A 19,287-nucleotide genomic window follows, 5' to 3' on the forward strand; every position below is an offset into this window, starting at 1 on the left:
GCAAAGTAAGGGAGCCACAATAAATGGGAGCTTAAAGGGAAACCTTAATATCGGATCTTAAACCTATTGATTCCCAGGAGAAAAAGATAATATACTCCTGGAATTAATAAGGGATTTGAGTTGCTCAGGAAGGCAAAATATAAAACATTCATTCTGAGAACGGATAATACATTTGCAAGGATATCTTAATGCAAAGGAGAACCCCAAGGATATAATCTGCAATCTTAAAGCGAGGAAATCATGTCTCCATTCTTGAGTGGCTCGGGCGAAGTCCGGAAAAATATGTACAATCTGACCATAAAAAGGAACAGAAATGTTCTTAAAGCACCTTTTCATAACTTCACTCAATTCTTGTTCAGTCATGAAAGAGACAAGAAGAGTTGAGCGCTAATAGATCTCTTTTGAAGAATCCTCAAGAAATTGAATTAAATTCACAATGGCATCAGGGCATTGATCTTGAGCTAGACTCTCTTTGCTTATAACTGGAAGGAAAAACATTTTATTTATAGAGGGAAATTTCTCCACTTCAAATTTCAAAATTTCAAGAAAATACTTCTTCAGGGTATGGTAGGAATCTCCCCTCACCACCTTGGGAAAATTCAGAAAGCAGAGATTTAAATGCCTTGTATAGTTCTCCAGAAGTTCCAGCCTACGGGAGCAATTGCCAAGATCTTTAATCATTTTAAAATTACAAGATTGAATCTTGGAAACAGCCGCCTCCGATGTCATTATTTGAGATTTAAGATCACTAATCTGACCATCATATTTTGCCTCTATAGAGTCCACCTTGGTAGTAAGATTCCCAATCTTTGGCCTAGATTCATCATTCCCACGGAATAATGAGCTGCCATGGTAAAGGGGGCGGGGGGCACTAGTGTGCAGCTGGCCACATCACGGTGGCGTAGTTTCGCCTGTCGCAATGCGGCCATGCCGCACACTATTGCCCCCATAGTGCCACGCTAAAAGGTGGTGCTATTTCCCGTGTTACTGCCAGCGATAATGTTCAAAACATTACTGCCCGCAGCAGTGCCGCCATACCATTTCTGTAAACCTCTCCCAAACTCGTCTCCCAAACTCATTCCCCTAATTTTTCCTTTGCATTAATGCCACAATAAGCCCATTATCATATGCATATGGGTATTATCGCGTGCATGCAATAATGGGCTATCGCACCTTAGAAAATGACCCTATTAGTTTGGCAATCTTTCATAGAATCTCCAAATCCCACTATAAGGTCCCATAAGGCATCAAGAGTAACAACTGCTGGCTTGGGTGGAGGATGAAAAAACTCGCCCAAAGTTCCAGGAGAGACTGTCCCTGGAGCACCTCTCACTGAAACTGCAGTGGTCTTCTCAAGCTTCCCCTGGGTCTCAGCTGGAGATGAAGTAACAGTGCACGCTGCAAAGTCGGGAGATCCTAAAACATCCGACAGGCACGGGGAGAGCAGAGGCAACAACGGCAGAGCTCCATTCTGGCCGCCCCCCCTCCCCCCACTGCAGTTGCAAGGGTTATGTCATCACTCTGCGCTGCAATCAAGAGTGGAGAATTGGCAGTTACCGGAGCCAGTGGGAGCCAAAGATCTGGGGGACTCAGAGTGACTTCCCCAGGCAATTCTGGTGCTCCCTCACTGGTCATGACAGTGGGGCCAGGTACCCCCTCTGTTGCTGTAGAACCAGATGCAAAAGTTGTTATTAAACGCTGTCCAATGGGAAGGGAAGTGTCCGGAGGATAGACATGAACCTTCCCCTTTCTTTTAGGTGGCATTCTTTAGAAGGAAAAAAATAAGTGGAGAGCGTTTAAACTACATCTGGCTCATGCCGCCATCTTGCCCCATTTCCTAGGGCCTTCCAGAGTCTTTTGATGGAGCTGCTGGTAAAAATTATGCAAATGAGTCATCAGGTTCTCTACTATTAGAAAGAGTTTAGGTGCTATGAAAGCTGAAACCTAAATGGCTCACAATGTCCTCTGAAGTCCTTGGGAGAGGATGCTGTGACAAGTATGCAAATAAGTTCTCCATTTCTATGCTGCTAGAAACAGTGTGGGGACTGTAGAAGCTAAAGCCAAGACAGCTCATGGTGTTCTCTAACATCCTGTGCTGGGGCTGCTAGGAAAATATGTAAACAAGCCTTTAGCTCTTCTGCTGATAGAAAAACAGGAGCAATCAAAGGTGAATCTTAGATAATTCAGGGTTCTCTACAATCTTCTTGGAGGGCTGCTGGGTAAAAGCATGCAAATGAGCCTTCCAATTCTCTGTAGCTGGAAATAGTATGGGATTGTAAAAGCTAAAACCTAGAAGGTCCACAGTATCCTCTGGAATCTTTTACTGAAGCTACTGGAAAAAGTTTTCAATTGAGCCTTCTAGGTCTCTGTTGTTAGAAACAGTGTGGGAGCTTTAGCGCTAAATCCTAAATAGTCCACAGTGTCCTCTGGAGTTCTCTGCTAGGACTGTTAGGAAAGTATGCAGATGAGCTATAAGGTTCTCCACTGTTAGAGCACAGGGGCTGTGAAAGCTTAAACCTAACAGGCTCACAGTATCTTCTAGCATCATCTGCCAGGAAAAGCATACAAATGGGTTTTTTGCTGTTAGCACGAGTGAAGGGGCTGGAGTCCTCTGCTGTTATTGCTGGGAGAAGTATGCAGATGAGCCTTCCAGTCCTCTGCTATAGACCGACACCACTTCCTCCTAAGCATATTATATAGAGAGAAAGAAGATTTTTTATTGGACTAATTTAATGCATTTATGACCAGCTTTCAAGAGTTGAACTCCTTTGAGCTAGTTAATGAAATATGTGCTATGGAAGATGAGACTAGAATGTACTAATAATTTGTAAGTTGGATTGCCAACATTCAGGGTCATTCTTTATTGTGCGATGTGCCGGTATCGCGGTGGTATTATTAAAATTAGAGGAGGAGGAGGAGTGTGGATGGGATTTGGGCAGAGTTATCTCCCGGCAGCCTTGCGGGCGATAATGTTTTTCACATTATCACCGGCAGCACCACAGGAAATAACTGCACCTTTTCCCCTGGCGCTATGGGAGCAATAGTGAGCGGTGTGGCCGCACCGTGGCAGGTGAAACCGCACCGCCATGATGCAGCCGGTTGTCCACTATCACAAAATAAAAGGATGAGGGAGAATGTGTCTGTTATCTGGATATTGTTCCAGCCCTTAAATATGTTAGTTTATTAAAATATGTAAAGAACTTGGAAAATGTTAGCAAAGATGAGGGAAACAAACAGTAGAATTTAGTTATAAATTGGTAGACTATCCAGACACCTCCTACCTCCCTCCACCGATCTGTTACAGTTTTGAGAATAGACACTGATAGTGTAATCCAACCCACAAATCTCTTGATTATGATGCCTGTTTAACTCCATTTTGCTTATCTGACAATATCTCAATTGAGATGAATGTCGGTATATAAAAATAATAAATAAAAAAATAAAAATAAATAAATATTACTATTACATTTTGTTTTTTTTTTATTTTCAGAACTTGAAAAAGATTATTGCCTTATTCGTGTGCACAAGTTGCTGCAGGAAACAAAAAAAAAGGAATTGGTATACCTGAATTTCTAAACTTGTGCTCTCATAGTAAGTTCTCCAGTGTTTGTCCATTTAATTCTGCTTTTGTCTCATACGTTCTGTCATTCTTCCTTATCATGCTGAATAAGCAGATGGACTCCTGTCTTATTGTCAAACATATGCCATTATGTGCCATTATGAGACAGGAGTCCCCTGAAAGGCTGCACCCAGATCATAGATAATGGTATTCACCTTCTTGGCACTTGCTTTATGTTGGAGCTGTTTCAATACTCTCCTTAGTTGGCGATTCTCTTAACCTTGTGGCTGCTAAATTCTATTCAAATTATACAGCTAAAGGGTTAATGGTATTATTGAGCAGTTAATTTGCAGTCTTGGTTATATTACTAACACTAACAGGGCCGGATTTTATAAATTAGCGCGATCGCGTACTTTTGCCTGCCTCCGTTCCCTCCGAGGCCGCTCCGAAATCGGAGCGGCCTCGGAGGGAACTTTCCTTCCACCCCCCGCACCTTCCCTTCCCTTCCCTTCCCCTACCTAACCCACCCCCCCCCCCCGGCCCTATCTAAAACCCCCCCCCTTACCTTTGTCCCCCTACCTGGAAGCAGGCGTAACTTTGCGCGCGCCGGCCGGCTGCCCCGCTCTCAGTTCCGGTCCCGGGGGCTGGTCCAGAGGCCGCGGCCACGCCCCCGGAATGCCCCCAGGCCGAAACCACGCCCGCGGCGCCGTCCCCGAAACACCGCGTCATGCGCGACACGCCCCAAAAACGCCGCGTCACTGCCGGCATGCCCCCCGACACGCCCCTCCATACAAGCCCAGGGATTTACGCGCGTCCCGGGGCTTGCGCGTGCCGCCAAGCCTATGTAAAATAGGCTCGGCGCGCGCAGGGGGGATTTGGGGTAAGTTTTTGGGGGGTACGTGCGTATCCTACGCGCGTATCCCTTTGAAAATCTACCCGACAGTGTTTTAAGTGGATGTCATGGCAAACCCATGCAGACAAAAATTGTCATCTTCATCAATATTGGATGATGTTACTTTCACAGGCAGTTGTGTTGGAAGTGGGCCACTATGAATTCCTGAATCTATCCCACAAAAACCTTAGGTAATTTTAAAAGGAGTTACACAAGTAAATGTAAGATACTATCGTAGCAATTTTAGAAAGCCATTTACATGTGTAAAGTGCACTTACTCAAGTAAATCCTATGGATTCAATGGCATATATTGCAGCAATTTTCAAAAGCCCACTTACATGGGTAAAATGCATTTACACATGTAAAACCCATTTTTAAGTGTGTAAATGCTTTTGAAATTCAGGCCCTTAATGTGTTCAGTGCTTTGTGGAGGCAGAAGTTGCAGGATTAGACTGGGAATAGTGGTGTGAATTGAAAAAGGGAGCAAAAAGTTAAAATGGAAAGAATATTAATACAAATTAAACATAGACAAGAATCTGGGAAGTTATAGGAAGTTGTGTCCTGCGACCAATCATTGTTCTGTCTCATGGTTTATGATATCCTTGAAACCCATTGATGGAGTTAACTTACTGTAATTAAAGATGTCAATTCTTTTCCTGCTATAAATATTTTTCAGGTTTCACTTTCAGATCAGCAGTGTATATTCTTGTATGGAAATGTTTGAAATTTCATGCCCTCCAGGTGAAAGGGATTTAATTCTGGATTAGTTAGAGCCTATGGGGCGGATTTTAAAAGGGTCACGCGCGTAATATATGCGCGTGACCCTTTTAAACCCGCTCATGCGCGCGCCGAGCCTATTTTGCATAGGCCCGGTGACGTGTGCAAGCCCCGGGACGCGCATATGTCCCGGGGCTTGAAAAAAGGGGCAGGGAGGGGGCAGGGTGGGGGCGGGACCGAGGCCTCCGGCACAGCAGTTGTGCTGGCACGCACAACCTACGAAATAATAAAACAAATGTAGGGGGGGATTTAGATAGGGCTGGGGGGTGGGTTAGATAGGGGAAGGGAGGGGAAGGTGGGGGGGGGGGCAGAAGGAAAGTTCCCTCTGAGGCCGCTCCGATTTCGGAGCGGCCTCGGAGAGAACGGGGAAAGCCATCGGGGCTCCCCTAGGGCTCGACATGTGCACCCCCTTGCGCACGCTGACCCCGGATTTTATAATATGCGCGTGACTGCACGTGCATATTATAAAATCAGGCGTAGATTTGTGTGCACCAGGTTGTGCGCACAAAGCTACGCCCGCGCATAGCTTTTAATATCTGCCCCTATGTGTACACTTTTTTTCTTCACACACAATCTATTGGTCAGCAGTACTCAAACTTTGTCATTCAGTGAGCCATTCTGGCCACGAGCTAAGTATTAAAGGGCACCATTTTTATGTTTCTATCTTTAAATCTTTAAAACTAAGAGCTAGTTCCATTTTATTATTGTTATTTTATTTTTTTTTTTTTTTTTTTTTTAAATCTTGTGAAGCAAAAGAATCAGACTGAGGGCCTTGGACAGCCATACATGGATTACAAACTTCAGAATGTAACGCAAATTTGTAAAGCAAATTGAGTTCAAAATGTGATAGCCAATGTACATTTTCTTAATGTACCATATTATTCCACATTGAATGTTCTAATAGATAAACACCAAGCAGAAACAAAGGGAATGTTCCATTTGATTTATGTTTTATTGTATTTAGAACAAGAAAGCAAATAAAAAAAACAATTTCACCAACCATCATAATTTTTGCAGGGATAATATTGATATCAAATTAGTCCATTGAAAATGCCTCTCCTTCATGAGCCCTCTAGTCATGCTTAACATTATGAAGAAGCTTCCCTGTATTACTGTGTAACATTTGCTTGGTGGGTGGGTTTCAAACCCTTTCTTAGTTACTGGATTCTTTAGATTGTGGTTGAGCAATTCTTATAGTGGATCAAATGCAACATGAATCCTTCACTGGGCAGGAAGGCTTTCCCTTCTGTAGCTGAACCGTTCACCCCATTAAATGACTGGCTCCTTCCCATGACTGAATGGATGGCAATCTCAATCTCACTCAGACCAAACCCAAGAAGTGAGTTCAGTCCAAACCTGGAATAGTGGTTCAAAATTGCCAAATTATTTCTTCAATAAACACAAAACTTGAGGTACATAATCAAAATTCAAACCACAGGGTCTACAATTAAAGGGTCACAGAAAGTAGGACACAGTAATAGCAGCAAATATGTCTTCTGAGCATACTGATCTTCTGGCTATCCATTACAGTTCATCCTCAGTATAGATAATCCATTTACTAAGTTCTGAAAGTTGAGAAAAGCTAAGACTTTCAATATCAGGATTTCCTTGTCCTTTGTCCCCATGGTCCTCCTGCGGCTCTTTAGCATAGAGGCCTTTGGCCTAGGAGTAGAATGTTTGATATGTTCCTCCATAGGAAATATAATATCCTTCCCTGGTTTTCTTCTCTCTTAAAAACCTCATCACAAAGAGACTAAAAGAGAATGAGCAAAATCACTACTGCTTCTCTTCAATCAACCCTTGACCTTAAAGCCCTCCATCCAACTGAAAGTCTCATGCTTATATTCAGAAAGGTCACAGGTGAATCCATCACTTCTTAAAGACACATACTCAATTTCCATTACCTTCTATCTAATAAAGTAGAAGTTAAGGATAGGTAGAAGTTAAAGTCACTTATTTAGAATCAGGGTCAATTGTTTTTTTAATTTCTTGCAGCTGAAGGAAAGAAAACTTACTTCAAAGATGGACCAAGTCTTCCTGATACTGCATCAACCAAAAGAATCTCCAAAAGCTTATTCTAAGCATGATGGAGTTCCAATAGGATAGTGAAAGTTGCTTGTTCCTTGCAAGCTTGAACTGCCCTACTGGAGCTTCAGTGTGGTTCAGGCTAAGACCATAAGTGCCACAGGAATCATCTTTATTAGTGAACTGCTGAGAAACTATTCTGTTTTCAAATTAATTTACATTTCCTTACATTGCAACCCTCCCCACCTCTCATAAAATATTTTGAACAGAAATGTTCCATTAATGTATGTTTTTGGAGGAAGCTGCTCCAGTCGTTCAGGGGTCATTCTGGAGACTTGGGTTCAATTTCTGAATCCCACTTTGCTTTACTCTAGCTGGAACTAGGTATGCTACAGAAAGAGCCTCCATATCATCTTGGGGAGAAGAGCTCATTATTTTACAATGGTAATACCAAGTGTCCTGATTCATGGTGTACATGTACAAGATTCTAGAGGAAATCATGGTCGATGACCCCAGTTATGGATTGTCACTGCAGTAGCCAGGCCTAGGTTTGGTTTGAGAGCCAGGTTAAGTTGTATCATTTAATTACCTGGAAAACAAGACCTGTGTGCATCCCTCAAGAACCTGAGTTGTTCAGTTTTGGGTTAGAGTACCTGTATGAGCTTTTCTGGTACTCTCCTTCTGTATTTAATTCACTTCTCTGAAGACAAGGTGAATCACCTAGTCATGCTGATGGATCATGCCATCATGTCAATAGTGAACACGGTTCAGATCTTTTTAAGAAAGTCTTAAGAGATCCATATTCAGTAAGTTGGCAAGCAGCTAGGTAAAGGGATATGCATTTGAAACAAGCATGAACCCATTTGCTTTTAATTTCAAATGAGCCAAAACATTTTTAAAAAATGAAAACTTTTGCATATTTTTCATTTTCAGAAAGTGTGCACTAGTATCAAATAGCACATGGTATTTGCAACTAGTGCATTTTTTTGCTAATAGTGTGCACTGCTGAAAACAAAATAAAAAATAAATATTAAAATAAGTAAAATATAAAATAAATAAAAAATTAAACTAAAAAACCAAAAAATAAATGAAAAACCCCAAGTCATTTAATGAAATGTCCCGGGGTCACTTTATTTATTTATTAAAATTGTATATTCCGCAACTTCCTTTCACAAAGCGATCAGTGTTGTCTCCCCTATAGGACCTCTCTCGTTCTCCTCCCCTTATCAACTGCCAGCGCATCACCACATGGCACCACCACACAGGGTCTCTTCACTGGGGAGGGATGGGAACCTCGCCAACACATCACCACATGGCACTGCCAAGTAGGGCCAGTGTTAACTTTTCTGCAGCCCTGTGCAAACAATTACTGGGCTGGCCCCTCCTCATTCTGTTTTATTTAACAATTAATTTGTATTGTTTTACTAATCAGGGTCAATGCAAGAGTATTAGGTTCCCTAAGTGAATCTTACAGCTTTATGCGCAGCCCTTCCCCTGCCATGCCCACTTCACACACAATTTCAAATTATGCATTTATAATAAAAGAGTTTACATGAAGAAAACACACTCAAAGTACAGCCTTTTCAAATAAGAATATCACAACAGCATGCATATTATATTTACATGCACAGTTGTGGTGTCAACCAGAAAACCCTGCATAAAAGCCAAAAAGACCCTTGTAACCCATATAGTATTAGGACTGTTGTAACACATGTTAGATGTGGACTTGGTCTTCCGAAAGCCATGTGCTAACTAAATTACAATTACTATATAATAAACCTACCATTCCAAAACAGCACTAACCATCAGCACTCTCAGTTATAACCCTATGAAAAGGTGACCCTGCAAACATTACACTAGGCCCTAAAACACCAATGTACCTCCTATTAGGAAAACAGGACTAACCAAGTTTCTATACAGCCCTACATAGAAAATGACACATTAGTAAAACATTTAACCTCAGTTACACATGCAGAACACAGACAGACTCTCACCAAATACAGAATAAAGGATCAAAAATTAGAACCAGCAATATGCAGACAAAAACAGAAATGGAAACCCCCAAGAAGCCAGACTCTGTGTGTAACAATGGAAAAACAGACCACCATTTCTCATAAAACAAAAATCAAGAAACATAAAGCATCAATTATAATATTAAAATCATACTAATAAATAATATTTTAATACTGACAAATAGAATAACTTCTATTAATTGAAGTCATTATATTTAACATTTCCCATGCACCAATAAAATATTTCAAAACAGCACATATATCAAATAACACTCAATAATTAAAACTAATAAGGATTTTTAAAAAAGCCACTGCTGTCCATACCTGGGAACTCTTGATTTCCAGTCACTCTGAGATTGTTGAGAATTAGGCTAGTAGGATACACAGACTTTATCCTCTCTCTTTCACACATATTCACATGTTCATTCTCTCTCACATATACACTGTCACAAATACATACATACATACTCTTATATACCCGCACACACTCTCATACACAGGCCTCTCCACTCTCCCCCCCCAACACAAAAGCTCTTACTCCCCCAGATTCCCTCATACATACACAGGCTCTCACCCACACAGACCCCCCAGGCACACATCCATTCATTCTCAAAAACAGTCCTCCAGGAAGGCACCCATTCATTCTCTCACATATACACACAGACAGGCTCCCTGGCAGGTACCCATTCTCTCTCACATACACACAGACAGATCCCCATTCTCTCTCACACACACACACAGGCAGGCACACATTCCCTTACACACACAGACAGCCCTCCAGGCAGGCACCCATTCTCTCACACACACAGACAGGCAGGCCCCCAGGCAGGCATCTCTCTTTCTCTCTCAACTCACAAACAGACCCCCAGATAGGCATCCATTCTCTTTCTCTCTCTCTCATACTCACATACCATAGACCCCCCCCCCTCCCAAGTAGGCATCCATTCTCTCTCGCTCACTCACATACACACACACACACACACACACACATAGACCCCCAGGCAGGCATCCATTCATCTCTCTATCACACACACACAGACCCCCAGGCAGGCACCCATGCTCTCACACACAGACAGATAGACCTCCAAGCAGGCACCAGTTGATTCACACACACACAAGCACCCATTCATACACATATACACACTAAAGGCAGGCCCCCTCTCTTTGTTTTGATGGCAGCCTCAGACACCCAGAACAGGTGCAGCAACTCTTCTTCTCTCCCCTGGTGCAGCATTCTTAAAAGAAAGGGCTGTATCGGGAGGTGAGGGAATAACTGTTCAGCTGCATGCACCTTCCCCCTCGGTATGTGGAACATCCTGGCTCTCTGCTGCTGGCGTCACCCCCCAGCACTCTAGGCAGACACAAGCTTCCACTTCTTCTGCCACCGGACGGGATGAGCTACCCAGGCTGCAGGTCTCTTCTTCTTCTGCCACCGGAAGGGATGGCTTCCCCCAGCAGCCATGGGCCTCCTCTTTTTCTGCCGCCGGATGAGATGGGATCCCCTGTCCCTGGGTGCCCCCTACAGCCTGAGGCCCGGGGGATTTGCCTCCCCCTGGCCCCCCTCGCTATGCCACTGTTCTCTGACCTGCTCTCTCACTCTTCCTTCCCTCCTCTTTAATCTCCTTTCCATCTCACTGCCTCTGCTCTTCCTTTCACCTACCATCCTTTGTTTCTTACTCACCCGGCCCTATCTTCTTATGATGGGCCTGGCGTCCCCTTTAGTGTCTCTGTTCATTAACCAGGTTGGTGAAGTCATATTTTGCTGACAGGGTCTAGCCGCCCTGTCAGTGCTGTGAGTCAACCAGCTGTTTTCCTACTGGCAAGACCAGGGAAATCCCCATCAGCCTTTGTTGTCATTGTTATCATCCTTACTTGTCATCTTCTGCTTTCACTGGAGGGGCCTGGGAAATCCATCAGTTTTTTGTTGTCACCATGCCATCATCTTCCACTGCCGCTGGTGGAGCCTGAGAAATCCAGACAATTTTTATGCTGCTACAGATGCCATGCTGATAAAAAAAAAAAACTTTCTCTGTTGGCCAGAACCTGCAGCAGGAAAGCATAGGGTTGCCAAATGGCTCCAGATTTTCAGGATAGCTTAATCCAGTCCTGGTTTTACCTAGACATGCCAAGTCTCACACATTAGGATAGGGTCTCACGATCTCATGCTACGACCCCTCCTCTCATGCATTCAAATGGTGGCAGCATAGTGATCATGTTCCCATGGGGTTCCCATCCCCTGTGAGAAGAAGAAGAACCCCAGAGGTGCACTGATGATACGCCTGTAGGGTTCCCACCTCCCCTGGAGGCAAAACTAAAGAACCGCAGTGGTGTAGTGATGGCATGTCCACAGGGTTCCCATCCCCCATGGGCTGATCAAAACCTTGGCGACACAAAATTAGTGCCAGCAGGTCACAAGAGGTGAACTGAGGCAGGCAGTGAAAGGGAAGGGGAGGGGAAAGGGGAGTAAGAATTTTTCACTTCCCTGCTTCTCCTCTCCCCTTCCCTTTCCTTCCTATCTCCCTCATTTGCTCAGCTCCCCTTGCTTCTGTTCCTTTCCCTTCCTTCTTACTGAAAAGAGAGGAGAGGAAAGGGGAGATGTGCTGAATAAGTGAAATGGAAGGGGTTGTGATTGAGGGGGTAGGGAAGAGTAATGAATGAGAGAGGAAGGAAGGGAAGGGGGAGGAGGAGTGAGTCAGGGGAAGAGAAGGGGACTAGTGAGAGGGGAAGGAAGGAGAGTAATGAGAGTGGAGTAGTGAGTGAGGGGGTGGGAAGCAAAGGAAAGGGAAGGGGCAAGTGAGTAAAAGAAAAGGGGCTGAGAGGGGAGAGAAGGAAAGGAAGGAAGAGAGGGTGAAAGGAAAGGGAAGTGGGTGAGAGGGGAGAGAAGGAAAGGAAGGAAGAGAGGGTGAAAGGAAAGGAAAGGGAAGTGGGTGAGAGGGGAGGGAAGGAAAGTAGGGTGGGTGGGTGAGTGAGTGAGTGAGAAGGAAGGGGGAAGGGAAAGTGGTGGGAGAGTGAGAGGGAAGGATCAGGAGCAGCATTGGCACACAACCTGAGAGGAAAGAGGAGTCGTCCCATCAGCTGTGTGGGTTGAAGGTAGAGAATGCCTCAACTTATGCGTTCTGGAGGGGGGAGAAGTGGGTGAGTTTGTGTATGTATATATGTGTGAGCATGAGAGAGAATGAGAGCGTGTAAATACAAGAGAACGAAATATGTGTTAGTGTGTTTATATGAGAGAGAGGGCAAAGTTTGTGCACATGCCCCACACCCTCTTCCCCCAACTAATCCACGACAGTCTCAGTGTGACTGGAAATCAAAAGTTCCCAGGTATGAGGAGTGTCAAATTTCTTTTATTAGTTTTAGTTATTGGGTGCTATTTGATTTGTCTGCTCTTTTGAAATATTTAATTGATTTTTGGGAAATTTTTTACATTTTCATACAAGTTTAAATATTGGATGTTCTATATGTCAGCTGTTTTGAAATATTCTTTTTCATAATATGTTGTTACTATTATGATTGATGTTTTATTTCTCTTAATTTTGCTGTTTGATGTTTTATGAGGCATAGTGATGTTTCTGTTTTTCCATTGTTGCACTGCATACAGAGATTGGCTTGTTGCAGATTCCAATTCAGTTTTGTCTATACATTTCTATTTATACTTTATGGTCTCCTTATTCTGTATTTGGTGAGAATATGTCTGTGTTCTGCAAATATGACCAAGGTGAGGTATTCTTCTATCATGTAGTTTCTGTGCAAGGATCTATAGCAGCTTGGCTTGTTCTAATAGGAAGTGTATTGGTATTTTAGGGTCTAGTGTGATATTTTCAGTGTTGCCTTTTCATAGGTAGGGTTGTTACTGTGAGATGTGGCAGATAGTGCTGTTTTGGTATTGGAGTTTAACTATATTGTAATTGAAATTGTTTATTCATGGCTAGGGCCAAGCCCAAACACAACACAAAGTACAAAAGGCTTAATGCCATATAGGTTCGAGTATCTTTTTGCTTTTTTGCAGGTTTTCTAGTTGGCAGCACAGCAATAAATATAATACATGTTATTTTAAGTGATACTTTTATCTCAGAAGATTATACTTGCAATGTCCTTTTTCATGTAAATTCTGTTATAAATGCATAATTACTAATTGCATGTGTGTGGGGGGAGGGGGGGGGTTTACAAGGCTGTAAGTTTCATCTATAATGCCTAATACCCTTGCACCGGCCCTGGTCAGGAGCCACACGCAGACAGTGCACATGAAGAGAAAGAGGAGACCATAACAGAGCCAGGCAGAGAGAGAAAACCGAGACAGTAGGAGTCTGGGAACTGGGAAGGAGGTCAGTGATATATTCCCCAAATTATTGAGAATAGCAGAGTCTGACTGTGTTTATTGTCCCATGACAAGGAAACAACCTTTTGCCTCCCATGGTACAGGAAGCAGCCCACAGAGAATACAAGAGAGCCCATATTTATACCCCAGACACACCACGTGAAAAATCTTACTCTTTGGCTTACAATCTCTCCACCCTTGGCATCTCTGTTTTACTCCTTTGTGTGAAGAGATAGTTCTAACTTACTTATTCCTTAAGAAAAGCAAAACTGTCCCGGCAATGAGGTAGACTTGAGCTGACGTCACGTGTCCTTGCTCCTAGGGAATCAGGGGACATTCTGCTCTATCTCTGCAAACAGCACTTAACAGCTGTATATGATCACATCCTGGTAACACACAAACCTTGATGGACAATTTTGTATACAAGACAATTACTGAAATGTTGAGTAGACAAAAGAAAACTGTGGCAGAGAAAGTGACCTTGCAGGAAGAAAAGATGGCAGCAGCACACGCTACAGATGGAAGGGACATCAGAGGCCTTGCTGCACAATTTAACAAAAGTGGTATCAGTGGCACTGAAAGATCAACTGCAAATGTTAGTCATCGCTCGTTGAATCTCATGAGAATAATCAGCTGGCCATTAACACCGTAGACCAGAAAGTTAATCATCATGAAGAATGGTTTGAAGATGTGGGCACAGTGAAGATGCAACTGCAAAAAAACCCCCAAGATTTGGAAACTAAACTCGATGAGCTGGAAAACAACAGCAGAAGAAATAATATATATATATATTCAGGAGCTTCCTGAGTTGCTGCAGGGAGAAGATGGTTTGAAAATTGGCTGCTGGAGATCCTAGGAGTGGCCGGAACGAGCAGGCCAATATTTGTAGAGCGTGCACATCGGTTGAGACCTAATGCTGCAAATCTACTAAACCCAGGCAAGCCATTGCCAAAATCCTCAATTTTCTTGACAAAACTAAGATATTGGATATATATCACAAATGAAGAGTTGCTGTATAATGGAATAAGATTTTGCTATTTCCTGATTTCTCAGCACATGTGCATGTGAAGGCCCACAAGGAAATAATATCTTACTGATCTCAGCTCTTTAATAAAGGCATCAAATTTTCCCTTCAATTTCCAGCTCATCTGAGAGTATACCATAAAGGGGATACACACTGGTTTACTACCAAAAAAGAAATAAAGAATTTCTGGTTACAGTGTGAATACAACATAGCTTAAGTAAATGAGTACTGTCTGGCGATATTTAGTGTGGTGATATTGGTGAGCTGAAGTGGTCTGCCTGACCGGCACTCTGTTTTTTGCATTTAATAAAGAACAAATGTGATTTAGATTTAATATTCAGCTCATACAGACAGGAAAAGCGGCCGTGGAGAGCTTCTGAGTCTTACTTAGGGAATAACCACTGCTATTAATTGCATCAGTAGTATGGGATCTTCTTAGTGTTTGGGTAATTGCCAGGTTCTTGTGGCCTGGTTTGGCCTCTCTTGGAAACAGGATGCTGGGCTTGATGGACCCTTAGTCTGACCCAGCATGGCAAGTTCTTATGTTCTTATGTTTGTTTGATGTAAAGCTGACCTGCGCTGAAAATTTCCCATTGTGCTATTGCGCTGCATGTGTTCTTCTACATTTATTTGTTTATACAGTTGGTTCTTATATTGCTTCACTGATTCTTCGACCCCAGGCAAGAAATCTTTATTGCTCACTAAAAACAAGTAGGGAGAGACTGTTTGACTATGTCCTTTACTCTTTCTCCAACAAATCCATGTCTTTCTAAGGTTAGTCAGCTAAAAGGCAAAAAAAACAAAACACTTGGATCCTATATGGTATTAGACTTATTGTAATGCATGTTGTGTGTAGACATGGTACTTAAAGCCATGAGTAAAGTGAATTACAATATAGTAAACCTCCCATACCTAAACAGCACTACCAGCACTCAAATAGTAACAACCCTACCTATGAAAAGGCAACGCTGTAAATATAACTTCAGGTCCTAAAACACCAATATACCTCCTATTAGAAAACAGAACATGCCCAGCTGCTATAGAACCCTCCAAAGAAACTACATGCTAGCATAATACCTCAAGTTTGGTCACACATGCAGAACACAGATAAAACCTCACCAAATAGAGAATAAAGAGACCATAAAGTCAAAATTAAAAATCTGCAGACAAAAATCTGAACTGAAAACCATGACACAAGAATCTGGGGGAAACAGTGGGAAAACAGAAACACTGCCATTCTTCATAAGATATCAAACAATAAAATGAAGAAATAGAAAACATCAATAATCGTAAAACCTTACTAATAAAAGGAAACCTTTGAAATAGCAGACAAATACAATGACACCCAATAATTAAAAACTCATAAAAATAAAATGTTCCAGCACCAAAGCAAAAATTGGAAACCAAAGGGATGGGCTTCTCTCGCGGCCCGCTGAGTCTCTTCTCTCAGCCATGAGCAGGATAGGTTCCACTCATGGCCTGCTGAGTCTCTGCTGCTCTTTGCTGCCCCCTAATAGTTGGTTCCCTAGACAACTGCCTAGTTCACCTAGTGGTCACGCTGGCCCTGTACATGAAAGATAATAGCCCTGGCCTCAAGACCAGATCTGCTTATTCAAAGTTTTATTTTTTTAATCTACAGAGGTACTCAACTTCTAAATAAGCATCAGAACCTCTTGTCATTTTGTGTCTCTCAAAAAGGGGTTACACAAGTATTGCTAGAGTAAGATAAAATCAACAAATACCCCTTCATAAACCTAATCATATTTTCATATGCCAAGTCAAAGAGCACCTTTGTACTTACAGATTTATTGCGGTCCATTTAAAAGACACAAACATTCATTGTGCCAAAAAATGACTTTTAGGATGATGGATTTAAAACACAAGAAAATACTAGACAAAGGATCAATGGAAATTCAACTGGAATTGCAAATCATAATGGAGGGAAACCGTTGATGCTGTCTTGAATCTATTACTTCTGATCAAGAGCTTTGGAGGCTGAAAGACCCTTTCATAATATCTGCCCTCTGTGAGATTTTGTTACATTTATAATATTAAATGATAGCTGGGAAGTGTAATGTAGGGAAAAGGCCAATAAATCTATGATGCTTGTCCTTTGTCAGTCAGAAAGTCATTTCAGCAATCAAATAAGTCCCACAGAGAAACATTCATATGTTCTTTTATTTTTCTTTTATTGTTTTTGGCACTTTTTCCTCCTGATACTTTGGGTTTCCAGCTCAATCAGAACCACATTTGAGACCCTGTGATATGAGCCCACATTTGTAAATACCCAGGAACATAAAAATATGTTTTCTTGCAGGTTAGTGTATGAAGGAACCATATTATGAGCCTTCAGGTGACTCCTAAGTCAAAGGTTGCATAGGTGAGAAAAAAGCAGTGGAAAAAGCTCAACTGCTGAAACATTTTTTAAAATGACCATTCAGATATAAATACATTTTTATTTTGAACAATGTATACATAACCCTTGGTCCATGTTCATTCTGAGATACATTTTAATAGATGCACACAGAATATGAAGAATACCTAAAATCGGCCTATCGTGCAAATGACCACATTTGGTAACTTGCCTGAGCTAATCCTCACCCACATTCATCTGGCAAGTGCACAGAACTTCAGCAATACAAAGCTAAATAAAATAGTAATGGTGTGTATCAAGGAAAGGTGATAGCTTCCTAAGCAGAGCAACAGAAAGCCCTCTGAACTTTAATGGTCATTTGACCAATCAACTGACAAACCCTAAGACAGCAAATCAGTTTGCAGGGTCTCCAACATCCTCATGGATACTATATTTCTACGGCATAGTTTCTAATGGCGCTTTATAGCAATTTTTTTAGACAAACCTGGAGATGTTCTTCTTTAATGTACCCAAAGATTGAAAAGTTGAAAACTGCCCCATGTTCCTATTTTAAGGAAATGATAATCTCAAGCTTCTCATTTATATTTATCTTACACTTCACATAAATGATTTTCAAAGTAATGCTATGGATTGTGGTCCATAAAATCAAATTGCATGAAACCTCATATAAATGTCCAAAAGTTATATTTAGCTGCTAATTTCATAACAAAATTGAAGTGAATTAATATTATTTTAACTTCATATGATGTTGCTGTATATTTTCTATATGACACGGTACCTTATCAGACAGTTTCAGATGACAGGAAACATGAGTATTAACTGTAAGCTTGATTATTAACAAAGGATGAAATGTTATCACCATGTTGGCTTGATTTCAACTTACCCTTGCTTCTTAATTGAAATGGAATAGCAAGAAAAGCAGGTAATATAATATCTTGCCATTTCTCTCTCTCCCTTTCAGTTATCACATTATAGAATTGAATTAGATTAAATATGAGGTAATTTCACCAGAGTTGAATCTCATGGAATAAAAAGCAAAACATCAGGGATGTGCCCAGACAGTGAAGTTACTTACTGTTAGCGGCCTTAGCGGGTGTTATTTGAAGATCAGGGGCATCACTAGTCACACTGATGGGTGATGCCATGAAATGGCACCAAGAAATAATACTTTTGCAGAGCCTTGTGGAAAAATAATATGATCCCTATGGACATATGCAGCATTTCTCATATCTTTGAGGCCATGCAGTATACCTTAGTTCCGTTATTAACCTAATAAGACTAATTGCATAAAGGGAGGATGGAGGGCATGTGTGATTTGTGAGTCTCCTGTTTTCAGAGAACATCTGATACAGGTAAGCAAATGTGCTTTCCCTGAAGATGTGAATTACCCAGTTATACTTATAGGAGCTGTCTTAAAGCATGGGAAACTACAACAATCCCACTAAAAGGGAGGAACAACTATATTTGGTAGGTTAAAGCTCCAATTTATTTTAACAGAACCAATCTAAATAAAATAGTGGGCCCTGGGGTGAAGGGTAGGGGCTGTTCTGCTCTGTTGGACTATAACACTTAAATTGACCCTGGAAAATGGATTCCCAAACCTGCTGTTATGTTAGGTTGTGTGCATATAAACAATAATGTGATATAAAAGTGGTAACAGAGTGGAGGTTGGAAACTACAGACCTGTTAGGCTTACTTCAGTAGTGGTAAAATTCATGGAGACTCTTCTGAAGGAAAGAATAGTGGACTCTCTACAGTCCAGTCGATTGTAGGATCCAAGGCAGCATGGTTTTACCTCGGGCAGATTGTTTTACATGAATATCATTGATTTATTTGATTGGGCGACCAAAGAATTAGATCAAAAACATACAGTGGAAGTAGTTTACTTTGACCTCAGCAAGGTTTTTGATTCTATGCCACATAAAAGGTTCGTTAATAAACCAAATAGCCTGAGAGTCAGTCCCAAGGTGCTGGCCTGGGTTAGAAACTGGTTGAGTGTAAGGAACTGGGGAACATTTTGGGGAAGGGGGAGTTTCTTCCGAAGGGATGGGCTCCATCTTAATCAGGGTGGAACCAGACTGCTGGCGCTAACCTTTAAAAAGGAGATAGAGCAGCTTTTAAACTAGAACAAAGGGGAAAGCCGACAGTCGCTCAGCAGCGCATGGTTCGGAGGGAGGTATCTTCAAAGGATACTAATAATGCTTTAGAATTAGGGCATCCCGACAGTGAGGTTCTAATAATAAGAAAAGTAGTCCAAGTGCCTGTAATTAAAAACTTACCTGAGCTAAAAGATTCCAGTTTATTTCTGT

The 19,287-nt window shown here is 41.9% G+C and overlaps 1 protein-coding gene across 1 annotated transcript in view; it reads left to right on the forward strand.

Moving 5' to 3' along the window:
* LOC115084679 (poly(rC)-binding protein 3-like) overlaps positions 1-19,287 on the forward strand; it is a 1,201,673-nt gene that overhangs the window by 527,954 nt on the left and 654,432 nt on the right. The window contains exon 3 of the mRNA XM_029589869.1: positions 3,491-3,591. The gene's annotated coding sequence lies outside the window, so the exon portion shown is untranslated. The remainder of the gene's footprint in view (positions 1-3,490; positions 3,592-19,287) is intronic.

Source organism: Rhinatrema bivittatum, chromosome 2, assembly GCF_901001135.1.
Source record: "Rhinatrema bivittatum chromosome 2, aRhiBiv1.1, whole genome shotgun sequence".
Taxonomy (NCBI): Eukaryota; Metazoa; Chordata; class Amphibia; order Gymnophiona; family Rhinatrematidae; genus Rhinatrema; species Rhinatrema bivittatum.